The sequence below is a fragment of the Tamandua tetradactyla genome, chromosome 7, assembly GCF_023851605.1.
Source record: "Tamandua tetradactyla isolate mTamTet1 chromosome 7, mTamTet1.pri, whole genome shotgun sequence".
In the NCBI taxonomy this organism is placed as follows: Eukaryota; Metazoa; Chordata; class Mammalia; order Pilosa; family Myrmecophagidae; genus Tamandua; species Tamandua tetradactyla.
This window is the reverse complement of record NC_135333.1, coordinates 54,897,072-54,923,756: the sequence shown is the minus strand read 5'-3', so window position 1 is coordinate 54,923,756 and position 26,685 is coordinate 54,897,072. Positions and strand designations below refer to the sequence as shown.

Here is a 26,685-nt window from a genome sequence, read left to right as displayed (position 1 = left end):
AGTTGATAATTCAAAGATATGATGAAAGGTATAAATCTTTAACATGAAGAAACACCCCAAGTCCTAGAAGGATACAGACTCCCCTCCCCCATGCATCTGATGGTTAAACTGCAGAACACCAAAAAATAGATATTAAAAGTAGTCTGTGGGAAAGGTAGATTATCTAAAAGGGAAATTACTGACAGCAGACTTCTTAAAAGCAGCAATCCAGGAGGCAGCAGCAGAACATCTTCTTTGCTATGAGGGATAATTACTCAGTTGAGAATTCTATATCCAGCTGTTCTATCGTTCAAGAGTGAGGGGAAAATAAAGATGTTCTAGACTGAGAGATAATTACTTACATACTTCACCCAAAAACTCTGTTAAGAATGATTTTAGGAAGCAAGAAATTAAACACAAAGATACTTTGTGGGCTGACAGAATAAGAATTTTTTTCAGATGAAATTCATATAACATAAGATTAACTAGTTAAAAGCAAACAATTCAATGATATTTAATACGTTTATAATATTGTGCAACCAGCAATAAACAATTATTTATCAAATAAATTGATAGTCATGTGGGTAAATTTGACTATAAAATCAAGAACAATAAAAACAATACCATAAAATCACAACAGCAGCAGCAACAGTAATAATTGATTTCAGAGTGCTTAAGATAAGAAATAGAGAAATAGACCAATATGAAAAGAAGGAAGAACCTAGAAGCACTGTATATAAATATACGAATGAGTATATGGAGTATGGCTTACAGAGCATTACAAATTAACAGGGAATAGATAGATAATTTAATAAGTGCTTCTGGGACAATCAACTGTCCAAACACAGAAAAATCTTTATCTCATGTATGAAGACAAAAATATATACATGTATTAAAAGTACTTTTAAAAACTTAGGAAACTGGGCAGGCAACGGTGGCTCAGTGACAGAGTTCTTGCCGCAGATGCTGGAGACCCAGGTTCGGTTCCTGTGGCCTGGCCATATTAAAAAAAAAAAACTGAGGAAACTATATGGAAGAATACATTTATGGTATCCAATGAGGAAAGTTTTCTCCAAAAGCACAAAATATAAAGAACAAAATTGAAAGATTTGAATCGCTCTACATCCCATAAACTAAACAATATAACCAACAATTTAAAGAAGAGGGAAAATGTTTGAACAAACAATTAACATATGAGAAGATGCTCAACCTCTTTATTAAATGGGAAAATTTTTAACTAAAACAGCTTGACACACTTTCTTTTTTTTTATTAATTTTTTTAAAAAAATAACAACAAACTAACATTAACTTTCCTAACTTCTGATCATTCCGTTCTACATATATAATTAGTAATTCGCAATACCATCATCATGATAATTTCTTAGAATTTTGCGTTAATTCAGAAAAAGAAATAAAAAGACAACAGAAAAGAATTCATACATACCATACCCCTTACCCTTCCCTTTCGTTGATCACTAGCATTTCAATCTAAATTTATTTTAACATTTGTTCCGCCTGTTATTTATTTTTATCCCATATATTTTACCCATCTGTTGATAAAGTATATAAAAGGAGCATCAGACAGAAGGTTTTCACAATCACACATCACATTGTGAAAGCTATATCATTATACAATCATCTTCAAGAAACGTGGCTACTGGAACACATTTTCAGGCAGTTCCCTCCAGCCTCTCCATTACATCTTGACTGACAAGCTGATATCTATTTAATGTGTAAGAATAACCTCCAGGATAACCTCTTGACTCTGTTTGGAATCTCTCAGCCATTGACACTTTATTTTGTCTCATTTCACTCTTCCCCCTTTTGGTCGAGAAGGTTTTCTCAATTCCTTAATGCTGAGCCCCAGCTCATTGCAGGATTTCTGTCCCATGTTGCCAGGAAGGTCCACACCCTTGGGAGTCACGTCCCACGTAGACAGGGGGAGGGGTGGTGAGTTTGCTTGTTGTGTTGGCTGGAGAGAGAAGCCACATCTGAGCAACAAAAGAGGTTCTCTTGGGGGTGACTCTTAGGCCTAATTTTTTTTTTTTTTTTTACATCCCCAAAAGGGATAACCACCATTCCTGGAAGTACTGCAATACCAGAATGATGCATGGAGTGGATGGAGCAAGCTCCCTTTCCAATTCCCTCTTCCAAAAATCAATTTAATATGCTGTCCTCAGATAGAGGACATATCAGATATTAAACTGATAAGAACAGATACTACACTTGACCTTGGTCAAAAGGCCGAGAAGCGATCTTAGGCCTAATTTTAAGTAGGCCTGGACCAATCCTTTGTGGGGTTAAGTTTCATATGAATAAACCCCAAGATTGAGGGCTCAGCCTATTGTTTTGTTTGTCCCCACTTCTTGTGAGACTATCAAGAATTCACCTTGGGGAAGTCGAATTTTCCCCCTTTCTCACCATTCCCCAAAGGGGACTTACGACACACTTTCTTACACAAAATATTAGCAACCAGGTAGGAGTCTTTTTATACCACATGTTGTTGAATATGTGGTAAACAGATTTTCATATAATGTTGACAGCACATTAGCATATCATTTTGGAGAACAATTCTGCAATACCTAGTTAAGTGGAAGATATACATAAATTTTTACCTTGAATTCTGCTACCAACTATCTGCCAAAGAGAAATTCTTGGAAATGTGCAGGAAATACCTAAAACTTGAGCGTTATGTTCAATAGCCAAAAAATAAAAACATACAATTGTTCATCCATCAGTGATGGAGTGACTAATCTTTGTTCTGTAAAACCATATAGCAATAAAAATCTATTCCATAGATCTACATGAATTAACATAGTTAAATTTCAAAACCATTATATATAGTAAATAAAGGAAGTTTTGTAAAAGTTAATGTATGCTATGAGGCTTATATACAAATTTTTGAGCAGTGTAAACCATTTTGTGTTGCTTGTGAATAGAAAATCAAAAGTAAGAACTGAACAGGTAGACCCCTTTTGTGGTTATCTTAGCTAGCTTGAGAGGGAGGGAGATGGGTGAGATGAGGGTGAGGGCTTTTGCTGTTTTCTGTAAATTTCTTAATCCGAAAATAGAGAAAAGACAAAGGAGTAAGAGAAGAAAAGGAAGTTGAAACAAACATGGTAACATGTTAGTGTTTTTTTCATTTGAGTGATAGATACAAGAGTTTTCTTATTATAAATGTACTTATGCATGTTTAAAGCATTTTATAATTAAAAATAAAATAAAAATAAGAAAGCATTATGCGTATATCTGGATTGTGTATATTATTCTCCCACAATGATAGTGTTCTGTTTTTTTTAGTTCAATTTTATTTTTCATTCTGTCTTTAAATTTTTATTGTATTTATTTTTATTGTAGAAAATAACATATATACAAAAAAAGTAGAGATTTCAAAGCACGCCACAGCAATTTAATTATAGAACAGATTTCAGAGTTTGGTATGGGTTACAGTTCCACAATTTTAGCTTTTTCCTTCTAGCTGCTCCAAGATACTGGAGACTAAATGAAATATCAATATAATGACTCCGCATTATACTCATTTGTTAAATCCTATCTTCTCTATTAAACACCTTCACCTTTGATCTTTCTCCCAATCTTTAGGGGTATTTGTGCTATGCCCATTCTATCTTTTTTGTGTGTTGGAAAGGGCTATTGATAATAGGGGATAAGGGAATGGAACTAGTTGATGTTCTGGAGAGGATGGACCCTTTGGATTTCAGGACTTATCTGGCTGAGGAACCAATCTGGAAGATGTAGGTTTCTGATAATAATTCATAGTGTATGGAACCTTTGTAGAATCTCAGATAAAACCCTAGGTGTAGGGTGCATGGGTGGTTCAGTGGTAGAATGCTCGCCTTATTTGGGGGAGACCTGGGTTCAATTACAGAACCATATACCCAAACAAACAAAAAATCTAAGTGTTCTTTAGGGTTGGCAGAAATAATTTTGGTTGGGGCTTGGCAAACCATGATAAATAACAATATCTAGCAGACACTTTCATAAGAGTAGCCTCCAGAGTAGCTGAGTAGCCTCTTGGTTGTATTTGAACTCTCTCAGCCACTGATACCTTATTTATTTTCCCCTTTTTGGTCAGGAAGCCATTGTAGTCCCCATGGTGCCAGGGCCAGGCTCATCTGTGGGAGTCATCTCCCATCTTGCCAGGGAGAACTTCCCCTTAATGTCAGTTCCCATGCATGGGGGAGGGCAATGGTTTCACTTGCAGAATTGGGTTTAGAGAGAGAAACGCTGCGTCTGAACAACAAAAGAGGTCCTCTGGAAGTAACTCTTAAGCATAACTATAGGTAGGTTAGCTTCTCTGCTACATATACATTTTTTTAACTCTGATCTCATTTGTCTCCATTATTTCACTCTCTAGAAGGTAGATTCCACACACCTTCACTGAGTACAAAGCACCATGCTTCCCTTTCTAGTACATGCGTATTTGTTAAACAGGCAGTAATGTTTAGTGCCCATTTCCAAACATAAAACCCATATTTATTTATTTTTTATATTTTATATGCAACCATTCATGCATTCGTCCTGACAAACTCCCCATGGTAATCACCTCTTTAGAAGCATCTCCTTCACTTTGTTGACTTTTTTTTTTTTTACAAACACTCAAATTGTTAGTAAACTCCGTTTTAAGTTTTCTTTTTGAATTTTTTTCCTTCTGGATTCCTGACATCTGCTCCTATAATTTAGGTTAAATTCTTTTTTATGGTATCTGAATTTCTGGGAAGGCATTTCCCCCTTGTTTTTGTAAAACAAACTTCCCTTGCTAATTCATCCTTAAATTATATAAATTTAACATGGGAAAAAATCTTTTTTACTGTACATATTGGAAATATTTTTTTTCCAGAAAGAATGAGTTATGAGGGTTTAATTTAGAAAACAAATAGCTGATTATTTATATTAATATCATTGATTTAAGTGTTAAAAACGCTATATTGTTTTGAGTTCAAGCACTATCATGAAAGACAAATAAAGATACAACCTGCACCCTCAGGTCTATTATCTGATCTGAACTTCAAAGTCTCAAGAGATACAACATAGATTTCTAATGAGTATATCATTTGTTCCTTCATGAATCAGTAGAAGTGGGTAGTGCTCATTATCTGATTATATCTGGCAGGATAACAGTCATGGCTTGTATACTTGCTCCAGGAAGATGGCATGCCTCCTGATTTACTTCATCAGAACTATACATATTCATTCCTTTGCTCACTTAGTAGGGTGTTACAACCTAAAGATTGTCTTTCTCTGTCTGGAATGCTAATATCTTTGTGATAATTGCTAGCATGCAGGGAATTGACTGTTAAATGGAACAAATAACAATTTTTTTCAGAATACCAGCCATCCATGAGAAGAAGGGTGGTGAATAGAAAGCTCATTGGGTGAAAAGTGAGACAACCAAGGTTTGGTTCCATTCCATTACTCTAGATAAAATGAGAAATCAACACCACTTTAAGATAAAGTCCCAGGTCTTAAAGTGAAATTTCATGCTTTCTGGGCACTAATATAGGCTAGACATCCCCTCCTTTTTTTTTCCACTATGCCCATCCAAGACACAAAGGACACACACATTTAGTCTCCTTTGCCATTAACATTTTAGTGTGAAAGTTTTATAAGCATGAATATATATATATAATAATCAATCATAAACTGTATGTATTCAATTAAAATGAATGAGAGTCAGAAGCCAGTCAACCAAGATGGTGGCATAAGATGCTCCAAGGTGCTGTTCTTCCACAAAATCCTTGAACAGCTAGCAAATACTGGTAGAGTTCTCAACACTTCCGAAAACAGTTAAAGGGTTACAGTAATAGGATAAGTGCCAAGTCAAGAAAACTCAACTTTAAAAATGGTATGAACAGCTTGTAGTGTCAATCCCTCCTGCACTTCCACTGTGGATCCATGGCCCTGTTCCAGTGGGAGCAGAGTAAGCCACACTGGGGTGACTGTACATGGAAGATAATCCATTGAGTTGCAACCTGAAAGTTTAAACCAGGAAAAATCTCTGGCTGACCCTCCCAGAACTTAACTTGGAGGCAGATGCAGTTTGTGGATGGATAAAGCTGTGTAAGAAGCAATTAAGTTAAAATGGCCTAACACGAAGGATTGCTTGCTTTAAGTCATACAATAGAGAACCCAGGGGAGAAAGTCTGTGCCATAGGGTAGAGGGGACATTCTAATTCCTGTAAACCGGGGAATTCCTAATGCCACAAGCATGCACGAGTCTTGGAAATAATGTGGGAACAGAAAAGACACAGAAGACCCTGCACTTCACGTTTATCTCAGGCTGATATTCTTAATAGAAGGGCTAAGCTATGTAGGAGAGCACTAGCCCACACAGAGCCAATTTGCAAAACTGGCTGGTGTTTTGCATTATTTTGCTTGTTTTTAAATTTTTTGTATGATGTACAAGGGGTCATATTTCATTCTTTTTCCACACGAGTATCCCATTATTGCAGCACCATTTGTTGAATTTTTTTTTGTTTATTTGCTTGTACGTTTTGGAAAGTGCATGGACTGGGAACCAAAACCGGGTGTCCTGCATGGCAGGTGAGAATTCTACGACTGAACTATCCTTGCATCCCCTTTTGTTTGTTTTTGATAGTGCCTGGCACTCAAGGAAATTTCTGCTATATCACTAAATGGATACAAACTTAAGAAACAGATGGCTCAGGGACTAAATCTCAGGGTGAGCACTAAAATATTAAAATATATAATATGCAACAAAAGATTACCAGATAAACAAAGAAAAAAAGGATTTAAAGGAATTAGACAAGAATCCAGAAATCATCAAGAAGACCAAATTTTGGACATACTAGTCAAATAATTAAAAAATAATTTTATTGACAAATCTTCACACCATTACAGTCCAAACATGGTGTATAATCAGTGGCTCACAGTATCATCACATAGTTGTATCTTTACCACAATGATCATTTTTAGAATGTTTGCATCGCTCCAGAAAAAAAAATAAAATGGAAAAACTCACATCCCATACCCTTACCCTTCCCTCTTGTTTACCGCTAGTATTTCAATCTACCCAATTTATTTTACCCTTTATCCTCCTTAATGTTCATTTTTTACCCATACTTATTTTTTTACTTATCTGTCCATATCCTGGATGAACGGAGCATCAGAAGCAAACTTTTCACAATCACCCAGTCACATTGTAAAAGTCATATCATTATACAATCATCTTCAAGAATCATGGACACAGCTTAACAGTTTCAGGTACTTCTCTCTAGCTACTCCAACACACCATAAATTAAAAAGGGATATCCAAATAATGCATATGAATAACCTCCAGGATAACCTCTTGACTGTGTTTAAAATCTCTCAACCACTGAAACTTTATTTTGTCTCATTTCTCTTTTCCCCCTTCTGGGGAAGAAGGCTTTCTCAATCCCATGATTCTGGATCCTGGTGAATCTGGGGAGTTCTGTCCCACATTGCCAGGGAGATTTACACCCCTGGGTGTCATGTTCCATGTAAGGAGGGCAGTGAGTTCCCTGCTGAGCTAGCTTAGAGAGAGATGCCACATCTGAGCAACAAAAGCGGGTCTCTGGGGATGACTGCTATGCCTAATTTTAAGTAGGCTTAGTTTATCCTTTGCAGGAATAGATTTCATAGGAATGAACTCCAAGATCAAGGGTTCAGCCTATTGATGGTTGTCCCCACTGAAAGCTGGAATATCAGAAATTCTCCAAATAGAGAAATTGAATATTTCCTCTTTTCTCTTCAGTCCTCCAAGGGGACTTTTCAAATAATTCTTTATTCACTGTCCACTTTACTCTGGGATATATCGAGGCATCACACTAACCAGGACAAAGCAAGAAGATCTCACACCTTATTCAAGATTCCATGTACTTACAATGTTCAACAAAAACCGGACAAGTTAAGTTAGGTAATGTGCTACCCAAAATATAAATTTTGCACCCCTAAACACCTCTTCCTTTGGTCTCACACAGAAGGTGAAGTTTTAAAATATGGACAATATCCTCTACCCTGTATTCTGATCTACTGCAGTCCTATCCAGATCAGCTTAATTCACATCTCTAGTCAAAGTCAGATTGCTTTTTCAACTTTTTAAATGGTTCCTGTATGGGCTACTGCTGACTTTTATAGCTCTAGAGCTCTAGCTCTGAATCTCAGGTGTCCCATAAATATCCAAAATTTCTGGAAACAATCAGGTTATATATAAAAAGCTCAGTATTTCAGAATTTAGAAAAACAGTTACAACACCTGAATATATGTGACTGCTATAAAATCTTATAATCTAGGACCCTTTACAATAGGTTCCAACCTGATAACCCATACTCTGAACTTCAGTTCATTGATCTTGTAGATTATAGTTAGCCTATATGAGTGATAATATTTATCTTTTTGTTTCTGACATTTCATTCAACATACAGTCCTTATGGTTTATTCACCTAGTTGCATACCTCACAACTTCATTCCTTCTTGTGGCCACTCAGTAGTCCATTGTGTGTATACACCACAGTTCTCCCTTCCATTCCTCAGTCATTGTACCCTTAGGCCACCTCCATCCATTGTGAATTGTGAACACTGCTGCTAGAAACACCACTGTGTAAATGTTCATTCTTCAGACAAATGCTTCTAAAAATTATCCTCAGTATACTCAAGGAGATAAAGGAAAACACAGAGAAAGAATGAAGGAATATCATGAGAACAATTAATGAACAATCTTAGACTCTCAATAAAGAAATAGAAAATTTAAAAAGAAAGCAAACAGAACTATTGGAGTTGAAGACCATAAAAACTGAAATGAGAACTCCCCAGAAGATCTCAATAGCAGATTGGGGATGGCAGAAGAAATAATCTGGTAAATCAAAGACAAGATATTTGGAATGATTCAGGATTAGATGAAGAAAGAAAAAGAATGAAAAAAGGTGGAGTCTAAGAGACCTGTGACACACCATCAAGTGCACCAATATACACATTATGGGAGACCCAGAAAGAGAAGAAGGAACAGAAAGGACATCCAAAGAAATGATGGCAGAAAACTCCCTCAATTTTTTAAAAATATTTTTATTGACAAATCTTCACAAACATACAATCCATACATGTACAATCAATGACTCACAATATCATGACATAGTTGTGTATTCATCACAATAATCACTTTTTTAATGAAGTATAACCACATACAAACACAAGCATTCTTACCATATGATCATTCTATTCCTGTTACGTGATCAATAACTCACAAAATCATCACATAGTTGTATATTCATCATCATGTTAATTTCTCAGAACATTTGCATCAATTCAGAAAAAGAAATAAAAAGAAAACAGAAAAAACCTCATATATACCATACCCCTTACCCCTCCTTTTCACTGATCACTAGCATTTCAATCTACTAAATTTATTTTAACATTCGTTTCCCCTATTATTTATTTATTTTTAATCCATATGTTCTACTCATCTGTCATTAAGGTAGATAAAAGGAGCATCAGACAGAAAGTTTTCACAACCACACAGTCACATTTCAAAAGCTATATCATTATATAATAATCTTCAAGAAACATAGATACATTTTTTTTTTTTGCATGGGCAGGCACTGGGAATCGAGCCCATGGCAGCCAAGAACTCTGCCTGCTGAGCCATCGTGGCCTGCCCATACAGCTCTACATTTTCAGGCAGTTCCCTCCATCCCCTCCATTATACCTTAACTAAAAGGGTGATATTGATTTAATGCCCAAGAATAACCTCCAGCATTTCCTCTCAATTCTGTTTGAATTGAGTATACTGAGGATAATTTTTAGAAGCATTTGTCTGAAGAATGAACATTTACACACTGGTGTTTCTAGCAGCAGTGCTCACGATTCACAATGGATGGAGGTGGCCTAAGGGTACAATGTGACTGCTGTAAAATCTTATAATCTAGGACCCTTTACAATAGGCCTCAACCTGATAACCCATACTCTCAACTTCAGTTCATTGAGTTTATAGATTATAGTCTATATGAGTGATAATATTTGTCTTTTTGTTTCTGACATTTCATTCAACATACAGTCCTTACGGTTTAGTCACCTAGTTGCATGCCTCACAACTTCATTCCTCAGCCATTGACACTTTATTTTGTCTCATTTCACTCTTCCCCCACTTGGTCAAGAAGGTTTTCTCAATTCCTTGATGCTGGATCTGAGCTCATTCTAGGACTTCAGTCTCACGTTGCCAGGAAGGTCCACATCCTTGGAAGTCATGTTCCACATAGATGGGGGAGAGCAGAGAGTTTGCTTGTTGTGTTGACTGGAGAGAGAGGCCTGAGCAACAAAGGAGATTCTCCTGGGGGTGACTCTTAGGCCTAATTTTAAGTAGGCTTGACCTATCCTTTGTGAGGTTAAGTTTCATATGAACAAACCCCAAGATTGGGAGCTCAGCCTATTACTTTGGTTGTCCCCACTGCTTATGAGAATATCAGGAATTCTTCACATGGGGAAGTTGAAATGTTCCCCTTTCTCACCATTCCCCCAAGAGGATTTTGAAAATACTTTTTTATTCACTGTTTAAATCACTCTGGAAATCACTCTGGGATTTATTGGATCATCACTCTGAACAAACCTATGAAATCTCATGCCCTACTCAATGTTCCAAGTATTGTGCTGTTCAATTAAGCTATCCAAATAAGTTATATTAGGAAACATTCTACTCTCACACTATTTGTACCAAAAGACATTTTTTACTTTAGTCTCCCACATAACTTAAAATATGAATTACCATCTATTTTCAACACCCTGCATTATTGACATTCCTTTGTTCTTCCTCAAGTAAAACATGTTTAGATTTGTACATTTAGTCACTATCATTATACACTCTAGGCATTTCTAGATTATATCATCTCAGTCTTTATCGTATATCTTTCCTTCTGATTTCATTTCTGCACCCAGGCCTCCTCCCTCTATCGTTCTCACATTCGGCTTCATTTAGTGTTCTAACATATTGTATTACATTTAGCTAGTATTGTGCTATCCATTTCTGTATTTTTACAATCAGTCCCATTGTACAATCTATATCCCTTCAGTTCCAATTACCCAATATCTACCCTATTTCTATCTCCTGATGACCTCTATTCTTAACTGAAATTATCCAAGTTCATTCCTTAATGTTAGTTCATATCAGTGAGACCATCCAGTAATTATCCTTTTGTTTCTGGCTAATCTCACTCAGCATAATGTCGTTAAGGTCCATCCATGTGGTTACATACTTCATAACTTTATTCTGTCTTACAGTTGCATAATATTTCATCATATGTATATACCGCAGCTTGTTTAGTCACTCATCTGTTGATGCATATTTGGGCTGTTTCCATCTCTTGGCAATTGCAAATAATGCTGCTATAAACATTGGTGTGCAATTGTCCATTTGTGTCTTTGCCCTGATGTCCTCTGAGTAGATACCTAGCAATGGTATCGCTGAGTCATATGGCAATTCTATACTTAACTTCCTGAGGAACCACCAAACTGCCTTCCACAGTGGTTGTACCATTTGACATTCCCACCAACAGTGGCTAAGTCTGTCTCTTTGTACCATTTGACATTCCCACCAAGAGTGGGTAAGTGTGCCTCTTTCTCCACATCTTCTCCAGCACTTGCATTTTTTGTTTGATTGATAATGGCCATTCTGGTGGGTGTGAGATGATATCTTATTGTGGTTTTGATTTGCATTTCCCTAATAGCCAGGGAAGTTGAGCATCTTTTCATGTTCCTTTTGGCCATTTGTATTTCCACTTCTGAGAAGTGTCTTTTCAAGCCTGTTGCCCATTTTGTAATTGGGTTGTCTGTCTTTTTGTTGTTGAGTCGAACAATCTCTTTATGTATCCTGGATATTAGACCTTTATCTGATATATCATTTCCAAATATTGTCTCCCATTGTGTAGGCTGTCTTTTTTACTTTCTTGCTGAAGTTCTTTGATGCACAAAAGTGTTTAATTTTGAGGAGTTCCCATTTCTTTCTTTCTTTCTTCAATGCTCGTGCTTTCGGTGTAAGATCTAGGAAACTGCCTCCTATTGTAAGATTTATAAGATACTTCCCTACATTATTTTCTAAAAGTTTAATGGTTCTAGATATAATGCTTAGTTCTTTGATCCATTTTGATTTCATTTTTCTTTCTCAGGATACTTTTAGCTCTTTGGGTTACCCTGCCCTTCCAGTTAAATTTGGTTATTGGTTTTTCTATTTCTGAAAAGTAAGTTTTTTGGATTTTAATTGGCATTGCATTGAATCTGTAAATCAATTTAGGTAGATTTGACATCTTGATATATTTAGTCTTCCAATCCATGAACATGGTATGCCCTTCCATCTATTTAGGTTTTCAGTGATTTCTTTTAACAATTTCTTATTGTTTTCTCTGTGTAGGTCTTTTGTCTCTTTAGTTAAATTTATTCCTGAATATTTTATTCTTTTGGTTGCAGTTGTAAATGGAATTTTTTTCTTGATTTCCCCTCATTACTAGTGTATAGAAACACTACAGATTTTTTGAGTGTTGATCTTGTAACCTGCCACTTTGCTATACTCATTTATTAGCTCTAATAGTTTTTCTGTGGATTTTTTGGGTTTTTCAACATATAGTATCATATCATCTGCAAACAGTAAGAGTTTTACTTTTTCCTTTTCAATTCTGATGCCTTGTATTTCTTTTTTCTTGTGTAATTGCTCTGGCTAGAACTTCCAACACAATGTTGAAAAACAATGGTGATAGTGGACATCCTTGTCTTGTTCCTAATCTTAGGGGGAAAGCTTTCAGTTTTTCCTCATTGAGGATGATGTTAGCTGTGGGTTTTTTCATATATTCCCTTTATCATATTGAGGAAATTCCCTTCTATCTCTATCCTTTGAAGTGCTTTCAACCAGAAAGGATGTTGAATTTTGTCAAATGCCTTTTCTGCACCAATCAAGATGATCACATGGTTTTTTTAGCTTTGATTTGTTGATACAGTGTTTTACATTAATTGATTTTCTTATGTTAGACCATCCTTGCATACCTGGGATGAATTCTACTTGGTCATGGTGTATAATTCTTTTAATATGCTACTGGATTCGATTTGCAAGAATTTTGTTGAGGATTTTTGCATCTATATTCATAAGAGAGATTGGTCTGTAGTTTTCTTTTTTTGTAATATCTTTGTCTGGCTTTGGTATAAAGGTGATGTTGGCTTTGTAGACTGAGTTAGGTAGCTTTCCCTCCTCTTCAATTTTTTGAAGAGCTTGAGCAGGATTGGTACTAATTATTTCTTGAATGTTTGGTAGAATTGACATATGAAGTCATCCGGTTCTGGACTTTTCTTTTTGGGGAGCTTCTTAATGACTGATTCAATTTCTTTACTTGTGATTGGTTTGTTGAGGTCGTCTATTTCTTCTTGAGTCAATGTTGGTTGTTCATGCCTTTCTAGAAAGTTGTCCATTTCATCTACATTGTTGAGTTCATTAGCATAAAGTTGTTCATAGTATCCTTTCATTACTCCCTTTATTTCTGTGGTGTCAGTGGTTATGTCTCCTCTTCCATTTCTGATTATATTTATTTGCATCCTCTCTCTTCTTTTTGTCAACCTCACTAAGGGTCCATCAATCTTATTGGTTTTCTCATAGAATCAATTTCTGGTTTTGATGATTTTCTTGATTGTTTTCATGCTCTCAATTTCATTTATTCATCTTCATTATTTCTTTCCTTTTGCTTGCTTCAGAGTTAATTTGTTTTTCTTTGTTTAGTTTTTCCAAGTGGACAGTTAATTCCTCAATTTTTGGTCTTTCTTCTTTTTTGATTTAGGCATATAGGGCAATAAATTTCCCTCTTAGCACTGCCTTTGCTGCATCCTATAAATTTTGATATGTCATGTTTTCATTTTCATTTGCCTCGAGATATTGACTGATTTCTTTTGCAATTTCTTCCTTGACCCACTGTTTAAGAGTGTGTTGTTTAAGAGTGTGTTGTTAAGCCTCCATATATTCGTGAATTTTCTTGCCCTCTGCCTATTATTGATTTCCAACTTCATTCCTTTATGATCTGAGAAAGTGTTTTGTATGATTTCAATCTTTTAAAATTTATTGAGACTTGCTTTGTGACCCAGCATATGGTCTACCCTTGAGAATGATCCATGAGCTCTTGAGAAAAAGTTATATCCTGCTGTTATGGGGTGTAATGCTCTATAAATGTCTGTTAAGTCTAGCTAATTTATTGTATTATTCATATTCTCTGTTTATTTTTTGATCCTCTGTTTAGATGTTCTGCCCATTGATGAGAGTGGGGAATTGAAGTCTCCAGCTATTATGGTAGATGTGTCTATTTCTCTTTTCAGTGTTTGCTTCATGTATTTTGGAGCATTCTGGCTGGCGCATAAATGTTTGTGATTGTTATGTCTTCTTGTGTAATTGTTCCTTTTATTAGTACATAGGGTCCTTCTTTGTCTCTTTTAACTGTTTTGCATTTGAAGTATTAGTATAGCTACTCCTGCTCTTTTCTGATTGTTATTTTCATGAAATATCTTTTTCCAACTTTTTGCTTTCAACCTATGTTTATCCTTGGGTCTAAGTTTTGTTCCCTGTAGACAGCATATAGATGGGTCCTGTTTTTTTTTTTAATTAATTAAAAGAATTACAAGAAAGAAACTCAAACATTCTTAATATATGATCATTCTGTTCTACATATATAATCAGTAATTCACAATATCATCACATAGTTGCATATTCATCATCATGATCATTTCTTAGAACATTTGGATCAATTCAGAAAAAGAAATAAAAAGACAACAGAAAAATAAAACAAAAACAGAAAAAAAATTATACATACCATACCCCTTATCCCTCCCTTTCATTGATCATTAACATTTCAAATTAAGTTTATTTTAACATTTGTTCCCCCTATTATTTATCTTTATTCCATATGTTTTACTTATCTTTTGACAAGGTAGATAAAAGGAGCATCAGGCACAAGGTTTTCACAATTACACAGTCACATTGTGAAAGCTATATCATTATACAATCATCATCAAGAAACATAGCTACTGGAACACAGCTCCACATTTTCAGGTAGTTCCTTCCATCCTCTCCATTACATCTTGGATAAGAAGGTGATATCTTCTTAAAGCGTAAGAATAAGCTCCAGGATCAGCTCTCAACTCTGTTTGGAATCTCTCAGCCACTGACACTTTGTCTCATTTCACTCTTCCCCCTTTTGGTCGAGAAGGTTTTCTCAGTCCTTTGATGCTGGGTCTCAGCTCATTCTAGAGTTTTTCTCAATACCTTGATGCTGAATCTCAGCTCATTCTGGGATTTCTGTCCTATGTTGCCAGGAAGGTTCACACCCCTGGGAGTCATGTCCCACATAGACAGGGAGAGGGTGGTGAGTTTGCTTGTTGTGTTGGCTGGAGAGAGAGGCCACATCTGAGCCACAAAAGAGGTTCCTTTGGGGTTAACTCTTAGGCCTAATTTTAAGTAGGCTTGACCTATCCCCTGTGGGGTTAAGTTTCATATGAATAAACCCAAGACTGGGGACTCAGCCTATAGCTTTGGTTGTCCACACTGCTTGTGAGAATATCAAGAATTCAACTTGGGGAGGTTGAATTTTCCCCTGTTCCCACCATTCCCTAAAGGGGACTTTGCAAACTCATTGATCAAATCACTCTGGGATTCATCAGGGCATCACTCTGGACAAACCAACAAAATCTCACGTCCTGCCCAAGGTTCCATGTACTTATGTTGTTCAACCAAGCTATCTACATAAGTTATATTAGGAAATGCACTAGTCAAAATATAAATTTTGTACCAAATAAACATTTTTTGCTTTAGTCTCACACATAAGTTGAAATTTTACAATATTAATTACCATCTATTTTCAGCACCCTGCAGTAATGACATTCCTTTGTTCTTCCTCATGCAAAGACATTTTTGAAACTTGTACATTTAGTCACTATCATTATACACTCTAGGCATTCCTAGATTATACCATCTCAATCTTTATTGTCTATCTTTCTTTCTGATTTCATTTGTGCCCCCAGCTCTCCTCCCTCTATCATTCTCACATTCAGCTTCATTCAGTGTTTTAACATAATTGTATTACAGTTAGGTAGTATTGTGCTGTCCCTTTCTGAGTTTTTATATTCAGTCCTGTTGCACAATCTGTATCCCTTCAGCTCCAATTACCCAATATCTTGCCATATTTCTACCTCCTGATGGTCTCTGTTACCAATGAAATATTCCAAGTTTATTCACTAATTTCAGTTCATATCATTGAGACTATACAGTATTTGTCCCCTTGTTTTAGGCCAATCTTACTCAGCATAATGACCCCAAGGTTCTTTCATGTTGCTACATACTTTATAACTTTATTCTGTCTTACAGCTGCATAATATTCCATTGTATGTATATACCACAGTTTGTTCAGTCACCCATCTGTTGATGGACATTTTGGCTGTTTCCATATTTTGGTACTTGTAAACAATGCTGCCATAAACATTGGTGTGCAAATGTCCATTTGTGTCCCTGCTCTCATGTCCTTTGAGTAGAGACAGCATGTAGATGGGTCCTTCCCATTCTGCCAGTCTATGTCTTTTGATTGGGGAGTTTAGTCTATTAACATTTACTGTTATTACTGTATGGGTAGTACTTTCTTCTACCATTTTGCCTTTTGGATTTTATATGTCATATCTAATTTTCTTTCTTTTTACCTTTACTCATAGTCTTCCTTTCTACACTCTTCTCTACACCTCTCTCTTCTGTCTTTTCGTATCCATCTCTAGTGCTCCTTTTAGTATTTCTTGAAGAGCTGGTCTCTTGGTCACAAATTCTCTCAGTGATTTTTTTGTCTGAAAATGTTTTAATTTCTCCATCATTTTTGAAGGACAATTTTGCTGGATATAGAATTCTTGGTTGGCAGTTTTTCTCTTTTAATAATTCAAATATATTATCCCACTGTCTTCTCGCCTCCATGGTTTCTGCTGAGAGATCTGCACATAGTCTTATTGGGCTTCCCTTGTATGTGATGGATTGCTTTTCTCTTGGTGCTTTCAAGATCCTCTCTTTCTCTTTGACTTCTGACATTCTGATTAGTAAATGTCTTGGAGTATGTCTATTTGGATCTATTCTCTTTGGGGTACACTGCACTTCTTGGATCTGTAATTTTAAGTCTTTCATAAGGGTTGGGAAATTTTCAGTGATAATTTTCTCCATTAGTTTTTCTCCTCCTTATCCCTTCTCTTCTCCTTCTGGGACACCCACAACACGTATATTTGTGCGCTTCATATTGTCCTTCAATTCTCTCAGTCCCTGCTCATATTTTTCCATGTTTTCCCCTATATTTTCTTTTTCTTGTTGGATTTCAGATGTTCCATCCTCCAGTTCAATAATCCTGTTTTGCCTCTCAAAATCTACCATTGTAGGTTTCCATTGTTTTTTTCATCTCTTCTACCATGCCTTTCATTCCCATAAGTTCTGTGATTTGCTTTTTCAGACTTTCAATTTCTTCTTTTTTGTTCATCCCTTGCCTTCTTTATATCCTCCCTCAATTCATTGATTTGGGTTTTGATGAGGCTTTCTATGTCTGTTCATATATTCTGAATTAATTATTTCAGCTCCTGTATCTCATTTGAATTGTTGGTTCATTCCTTTGACTGGGCCATATCTTCAATTTTCCTAATGTGATTTGTTATTTTTTGCTGGCATCTAGGCATTTAATTACCTTAATTAGTTTATTCTGGAGAATGCTTTCACTTCTTTTACCTAGGGTTTTCTTGCTGGATGAATTTGTTGTCTATCTGTTCTTTGACATTCAGTTCAGCTTTTTCTGGACCTCTAGCTTAGGTTTTGTTTAATAGAGGAGAATTTTTCAGTTCTTGTTTTCTTGTTTCTTGCCCTGTTTTTATGGTGCCTTCCCCTCCCACCCTTAGGAGGGTCCACTTAGGTATTATGGACCCCAGCCAGATTTTCTCAGACAAAACTGGCCTCCTATCAAGAGGAAAGAGTCACCTGCATCGGTTTTCTCTGAGGGTGAGATCCAGCAGGTTGAAAGACTTTCCTGTGAAGTCTCTGGGCTCTGTTTTTCTTATCCTGTCCAGTATGTGGTACTTGTCTGACTGCAGGTCCCACCAGCATAAGATGATGTCGTACCTTTAACTTTGGCAGACTCTCCCTGCTGGGGATGTGGTGGAGACAGAGGATAGGCTGTAGGCTGGTTTTAATGGCTTCAAATTACCAAGCCCTGGTGTCTGAATTCTTTGAGTGAGGGATTCCACCTGAGTTAGGCTTCACCCTTCCCCTGGGGAAGGCACAGGCTCCAGACAAGTCCTCAAACAAGCTTGTCTCTGCCTATTCCTGGGGCAGTTGCTGCCTGAGAAGCCCTGCCGCTGAATCCAAAGGCAGTCAAGACTTTGTAGAAACACAGCCACAAAAACCTCTGTTTCTTTTTTTTTTTGTTTTCCATCAGCCCTGCCCCCTTGGCACCAGGGCAAAAATTAGGGACCTCCTCTTTGACCAGGTTCACCTGAGCTGGGGGCCTAATTTTAGTAGTCACAATTTGTTCATTAATTCCTCGATTGGCGTTTGGTTGGGCTCAGCCCCTGCTGCTGGTAAAGTTCCTTTCCTTTCCTTTCTGGGAAGCAGCCTGTGGGGGAGGGGTGCTGGCCACTGTGGCTTAGGGAACTCATGGTTCTGGGTGTGCTTGCAGCTGGTCCAGCTGGTCCAGACTGGGGTATGCTGTGTGTCCAGTCACTGACGTGGCCCCAAGAGCTGTTCTGCACTATTTCTGGTTATTTAGTAGTTCTTCTGGAGGATGAACTAAAGTGCACACATTGCTAAGCCGCCATCTTGATTTTCTATCCACCACGCATTCATTTTGAGAAACTGGGTCCTGTTTTTTAATCCATTCTGCCAGTCTGTATCTTTTGATTGGGGAGTTTAATCCATTAACATTTAGTGTTATTACTGTATGGGCAGTATTTTCTTCTACATTTTGCCTTTTAGATTTTATATATCATATCTAATTTTCCTTTTTTTTTTTACCTTTACTGATAGTCTTCATTTCTACACTCTTCTCCACACCTCTCTCTCCTGTCTTTTTGTATCTGTCTCTAGTGCTCCCTTTAGTATTTCTTGCAGAGCCAGTCTCTTGGTCACAAATTCTCTCAGTGATTTTTGTCTGAAAATATTTTAATTCCTTTCCTGCCCAGTATGTGGCACTTGACTGCCTGCAGTTCCCACCAGCATGAGGTGGTATGGTACCTTTAACTTCAGCAGACTCTCACTGCTGGGGGTGTGGTTGGGACAGAGGAGAGGTTATAGTCTGGTTTTATTTGCTTCACTTTTCCAGACCCTGGGGTTTGAACTCCTTGAGGGAGGGATTCCACCTTAGCTGGGCCCCACTTCTCTCCTGGGGAAGGCACAGGCTTCAGACAAACACTCAAACAAGCTTAATTCTGCCTGTGCCTGGGTAGCCTGAGAAGCCTCACAGCTGTATCCAAAGAGCAGTCAACCACAGAAACACAGCCACAGAAACGAAAGAGAAAATTCCTTTTCAGAGCAGGATCCTGTTCCTTGGATTTTCCAATCAAGAGCTTAAGTTGGTATGTTGCTCTATGTATCTCCAGGTCCTATGTGCACCCTCTTTTCCTTCAGGGCCCAGAACTTTTCAAATCCAAAAAAACCATTTTTTCTTTTTCTTTCAGCCTTGCCCTCTCTGCACCTGGGCAAAACCAGTGACCTCCACTTTTACTCCAGGTTCAGCTGAGCTTAGGGCCTATTTTTAGTAGTTGGAATTTGTTAATTAATCCCACAATTGGAGTTTGGTTGTGCTCAGCCCCTGCTGCTGGTAAACTCTCTTTCCTTTCCCATCTGGAAATCAGTCTATGGGGGAGGGGTGCTGGCTGCCGTGGCTTGGGGAACTCATGGTTCTAGGTGGGCTCACAGCTGGTCCAGCAGATCCAGACACCATGTGTTTGGTCACTGACATGGCCCCGGCAGTTGTTCTGTACTGTTCCTGTCTATTTATTAGCTGCTCTGGAGGACAAACTAAATCCCACACCTCTCTAAGCTACCATCTTGGCCCCCTTACAAACTCCCCAAATTTAATGAAAAACATAAATATGCAAATTTGTGAATCCCAATGAACCCCAAACAGGATAAACTTGAAGAGACATATGCCCAGACACATGTTCTTGCATGTCAAGGACAAGGAGAAAGCTCTGAAAGCTGTAAGAGAAAAGCAACATATTATGTACAAAGGAGTTCTGATGTAATTAAGTGCTAATTTCTCATCAGAACCCATGGAGGCAAGAAGGCAGTTGTATGAGATATTTAAAGTACTGAAAGAAAAAAAAATTGCCAGCCAAGAATTTTTTTACCCTGGAAGCTGTCTTTCATAAGTAAGGTAGAGATTAAACATTCCCAGGTAAGCAAAGCTGTGGTAGTTTGTAACCACTGAAATGCCCTACAAGCAATGCTAAGGTAGTGCTTTAGACTGGAAGGAGAGGACACTAAATAGGAGTTTTAAGCACATAAAGAAATAAAGACCTCCAGTAAAGTAACCAAATGAGTAATTATAAAGGCCAATACTAACGTACTGCAGTTTTAATATGCAACTCTACATTTTACTTATTAGTTTCTGAAATTTAAAAGCATAAAAAGTAATGATAAATCTATTGCTTTGGACCTACAATGTACAAACCTATAATTTGTAACAAGGATAACAAAAACTTGGAGGGATGGAGGGTATAGGAACAGTGTATTTGTATGCTATTGAAGTTAAGTTCATATCAAATCAAACATGATTATTACAGATTTAGATGTTAAATCTAAGACCCATGGTAACTGCAAAGAATATATATGAAAATATATACAGAAAGAAATGAGAAGGGGCTCATAATGGTACAATACACAAATGAAAATAAATATAAAAGAAGACATTAATGGAAGAATTAAGGGACAAAAAGGATAAGACTTAAAAAATCCAAATAGAAAAATGGCAGAAGAAAGCCCTACCTTAACAGCAGTCATTTAAAATGTAAATGGATTAAACTCTCCAGTCAAAAGGCAGAGATTAGAAGAATAGTTAAAAGAGCATGATCCAAGTCTATGCTGTTTACAGAGATTTCCTTAAATTCTAGGAGACAAGTAGATTAAAAGTGAAATTATGGAAACACTATACCATGAAAGAAGTAACATAAAGAGAGCCAGGGTAGCGATACTAATAACAGAAAAAATAGAATTTAAATCAAAACAGTCATGAGGGACAAACAGTGCCACTATTTATTGAAAGAAGACATAATAATTATAATACATATATACCTAGCAACACACTCCAAAGCATGAAGCTTATATTGAAAGACTTGAAGAGAGAAATAGGCAGGTCTACATTAATAGTAGGAAACTTCAATACAATACTTTCAATAATGGATAGAACATCTTGACAGATGATCATAAGGAAATAGAGGACTTTAATAATACTAAAAGCCAACAGACATAATAAACAAACAAATAATTCATCATCCAACAGCAGCCGAATTCATATTCTTTTCTAGTGCACATGGATAATTCTCCGGAATAGAATACATATTCAATCACAAAATAAGTTACAATAAATTGGAAATATTGAAACCATACAATATATCTTCTCTGACCACAATGGAATGAAGTAAGAGATCAAAAGTAGACTGAGAAGTGGAAAATTCACAAATACGTGGAAATTAATCCACATACACTTAAATAATTTATGAATCAAAAATAATCACAGGAGAAGTTAGGAAATATCTTGATGTGAATGAAAATGAAAACATGACATGCCAAAACTTAATGGTATGCATCAAAGGCAATGATGAGAGGGAAATTCATAGCTCTAAATGCTTATATGGAAAAAGAAGAAAGATCTCAAATCAGAGACCTGGCCTCATAACTCAAGGATCTAGAAAAAGAACAAACTAAAGCCAATTTATCAGAAGTATGGAAATAGCAAAGATTAAAGTGTACATTAATGAAATAGAGAATGAAAAAAAAAACAGAACTCATAAAATCAAAAGTTGATTTTATGAAAACATCAATAAAATTGACAAACATTTAGATAGATTGATAAAGAGAAATAAAGAGTGGGTACAAATAACTAAATTCTGAAATGAAAGGGGGGACATTAGTACCACCCCCACAGAAATAAAAAGGACTGTAAGAGGATAGTATGAACAGCTGTATACCAACAAATTAGATAACCTAGACGAAATGGGCAAATTCTTAGAAACACATAAACTACCTAATTGACTCAAGAAGAAATAGAAGAGCTTAACAAATTGTGCTGATTTGAAAATATTACGTATCCCAGAAAAACCATGTTTTAATCCTGATTCAATCTTGTGGATGTAGCTTCTAATCCTAACTCAATAATGTAAGGCAGAAAATTTTGATTATATTATCTTGATGGAGATGTGGCATATCCTATTGTGCATATGGCCTGTTGATTAGATAGAGATGTGACTCTGTTCAAGGTGGGTCTTGATTAGTTTACTGGAGGTCTTTAAAGGAGGAAACATTTTGGAGACAGCGGTGTTGACACAGATGCTGACATTTGGAGAACAGAGACATGGATGTTTGGAGATGCTGGGAGCCCAGCAGACATCACCATGAGATGTTAAGCAAGCCAGAACCTAGAGAGAGCCAAGGGAACCCCAGAGATGAAAGCCAGTCCCAGAGAAGCAAAGCAAGGAACACCCATAGGAACAGTGGCTAAAAGCAATGAAACCCAGGGGTAAGGGACAAGCAGATGCCAGCCATAAGATTTCCCAGCTGACATAGGGGCTCCAGATGCATTGGTCTATCTTGAGTGAAGGTAACTTTTTGTTGTTGCCTTAATTTGTACACTTTCACTTCCTTAGAACTTTTAACTAAATAAAAAGTAAACTTTTAACTTATTAAATTCCTTTTTTGAAAGCCATTGCATTTCTTGTATATTGCATTCCGGAAGTTTACAAATTAAAGTGCAAATCAATAACTAGTAAGGAGATTGAATCAGTAATCAAAAACCCCTTAACAGGGTGGTGCAATGGTGGCTCAGTGGCAGAATTCTTGTCAGAGAATTCTTGCCACGTCAGAGACCTGGGTTCGACTCCTGGTGCCTTGCCCAGTCAAAAAAAAAAAAACCCCTAACAAAGTAAAGCCCAGAACCAAATGATTTTACGGGTGAATTTTTCAAGAATGAACACCAATTTTTCTCAAATTCTTCCAAAAAATTGAAAGGAGGAAACACTTTTCGAATTCATTCTGAAGACAAAGTTATCTTAATATGAAAGTTCACTGTCACCAGTTTATTCAACACTGTACTGGAGGTTCTAGCCAGAGAAATTAGGCAAGAAAAAGAAATAAAATGTGTCTGAATTGGAAGGGAAGTAGTAAAACTTCCCCTATTTGCAGATCACATAATTTTACACACAGAAAATTCTGAAAAATTCGCAACAAATCTACTAGATCTAGTAAATGAATTCTGCAAAGTGACAGGGTAGAAGGTTGGCATTCAAAACTCAGTAGTGTTTCTAAACACTAGTAATGAACAGTCGGAAGAGGAAATCAAGAAAAAAATTCCATTTATTATGGCAATTAAAAGAATCAAATATCTAGGAATAAATCTTTCCAAGGATGTAGAAGATTTGTATGTGGAAAACTAAAAACATTGCTAAAAGAAATTAAAGCTGACCTAAATAAATGGAAGCACATTCTGGGTTCATGAAATGGGAGACTAAACATTAATATGTCAATTCTACCCAAAGTGATTTATAGATTCAACAAAATCCTAATCAAAATTCCAATAGCATTCTGTGCAGAAAAGGAAAAATCAATCATCACATTTATATGGAAGGGAAGGGGCCCCAAATTTCTAACATCATCATGAAAACAGAGACTGCAGATGAAGGACTCATATGCCCAGATTTTAAAACTTATTACAAAGCTAATGTAGTCAAAAGAGCATGGCAATGGTACAAAGGCATACAAAAAGACAAATGGAAGTGAATAGAGAGTTCAGAAATAAACTAGATCTCTGTGTCTAATTAATTTTTTTCAAATGTATTTATACACCATATAATCTATTGAAGGTATACAATTAATGGTTCACAGTATCATTACATGGTAGTGCATTCATCACCTTGATCAATCTTAGAACATTTGTATTATTCCAGAAAAAGAAAGAAAAAGAAAAAGAAAATCCAAAACATCCCATATCCATTATCCCTCCACCTCAATATTCATCCTTAGTATTTATTACATTCTACTCAGTTTAAAGACATACAATAAAGGTAAGTTAACTAGGATAGTGTAGTATTGTCAAAAATAGAAAATTTAAGTCCCAATTGATCAAAAACATAAATACAAGGTCTAAAACTATAAAACTCCTAAAAGAAAATATAGAGTAGCAACTTAAGGACCTGTTACAAGCAATGGTTTCTTAGACTTTATGTCAAATACACAAACAACAACAACAAAATTAGATAAATGGAATGTCATCAAAATAAAACTCTTTGGGGGTATGGAAAGACTCCATCACCAAAGTAAAATGACTGTTTTGGTTTACTAAAGCTAACAGAATGCAATATACCAGAAATGGGCTGGCTTTAACAATGCGGATTTATTAGCATATAGATTTACAATTTTAGGCATCAACAGGATGCCTTCTCTGAAGACAGGCTGCTGACATCTGGGATTCCTCTGTCACATGGGAAGGCATATGGCTGGCATCTGTTGGTCCTTCACTCCCAGGTTTGATTGCTTTCAGCTTCTGGTTCCAGTGGCCTCCTCTCTGAGCTTCTGTGGGTCCTGTCTTAGCTTCTCTGGAGTTTTTCTCAGTTTTTTCTTTCTTCATCCTCTCATAAAGGACTCTGGTAAAAGGATTAAGACCTACCTTGCATGGGATGAATCACATCTCAATTTGAAGTAACCTAGCCAAAAGTTCCCACCCACAACAGATCTGCACCCTGTGAATGGATTATAAGAACATGGGTTTTTCTTGGGTGCATAACGGCTTCATACCACCACAATGACATTCTACAGAAATGGAGAACATATTTGGAAACCACATATCTAATAAAGGTTTAATAAACAGAATATATATTAAAAAATTCTACAATTTGACAATAAAAAGATAAACAACCTAGTTTAAAAATGGGCAAAAGACTTGAATAGACATTTCTCTAAAGAGACATACAAATGGTTAAAAATACATGAAAAGAGCATTAACCTTTAGGGAAATGCAAATCAAAGCCCCAATGGGATATCATTTAACACAGACTAGAGTGGTTTGACATTAAAAATATGTAAAATCACAAGTTTTGGTGAGGACACAGATATAGGAACACTTGTTCATTCTTGGTGGGAATGTAAAATGATGCAGTCACTGAAAAAAATGTGGAGGTTTCTTGTAAAGTTAGGTATAGAATTACCACATGACCCAGTGATCCTTCTTCTAGGTATATTCCCTAAATAATTGAATGTAGGAACTTGAACAGGTATTTGCATACCAATGTTCAATGTTTATTACTCATAAATGTCAAAAGATGAAAGCTATCCAATTGTCCGCCACCCAATGGATGAATAAACAAAATGTGGTATGTATAGGGAATATTATTCAGGGGTGAAAAAGAATGAAGTTCTGACACATAGGCCAACATGGATGAACCTTGAAGACATCACATTGAGTGAAATAAACCATGCTCAACAATACAAACATTTTATGATCTCAATATTATGAAATAATTAGAATGAGCCAATCATAAACTAGGATACTAGTCATGAGTGGTCAGGGTGGGGTGACAGATGGGGGAGGTAATTCTTAATTGGTGCAGTGTTTCTGTTGGAGGTGATGGAAGTGTTTGGTAATGGGTGGTGGTGATGGTAGCACAGCATTATGAATGTAATTAACAACACTGAATTATATATTTGAATGTGGTTAAAAGGGGAAATTTTAGTTGTATATATGTTAGTAGAATAAAAGTTAAAGAATAAAAACAAGGGTCTATACTGCACACTAAATCCTAGCATAAACTATGGACTATGGTTAATAGTATAATTATACAATTGTAATTATATTCTTTCTTCCATTGTAACAAAGGTACCATACTAATGCAAAAATGTCAATAAGAGTGAAAACTGAATTTATGTGTGTGTGTGTTGGGGGGCTATTTATGGAAACTGTATTTTCTGCATATAAAGTTACAACTACTCTAATAAAAAATAAATAAAGAAGATGCACCAACAGGAATGTGATTCTAAGATAAGGGACCTGAAAATTCTCAAACCAAACTAAGGAAAGTTATGTTAGTATCTAGATTGAAGGAGTTGGAAGTTAGATTTCTTTGTTTCTTGTGTGCCAAATAGAGCTATCCCTGGGGAAATAAAAATGCCAAATAAACATAAATATTTTTGTAAAAAAAGGCACTCTGAATGGGAAATATTTTTTCTTTCTTTTTTGCTATGTTGTAGCCATCTACCTTCACTGGTGTTTCTGCCATCTCTTTGCAAACTTTCTTTCTGGCTGTTTTCCTAATTTTTTCCCCCCTCTTCTTAACTAAGAAGACTTCATTGTAGCTAATAACCTGGAGTGATGAAAGGTGTTATTTAGGACCTTTTACCTTATCCTTTAGCAGGAAGATGAGCTTTCTGCACTTATGACAAATATAAGTGACCATCACTGCAGGCAGGAAAAGACTCAGAAGACATGC

The 26,685-nt window shown here is 36.4% G+C and overlaps 1 non-coding gene across 1 annotated transcript; it reads right to left on the bottom strand.

The window, feature by feature from the left end:
• Window positions 1-2,044: 2,044 nt before the first annotated feature.
• Window positions 2,045-2,235, bottom strand: LOC143643084 (U2 spliceosomal RNA). The gene has a single exon (XR_013156125.1). It is a non-coding gene; the product is annotated as a U2 spliceosomal RNA (small nuclear RNA).
• Between the last annotated feature and the right edge of the window lie 24,450 nt (window positions 2,236-26,685).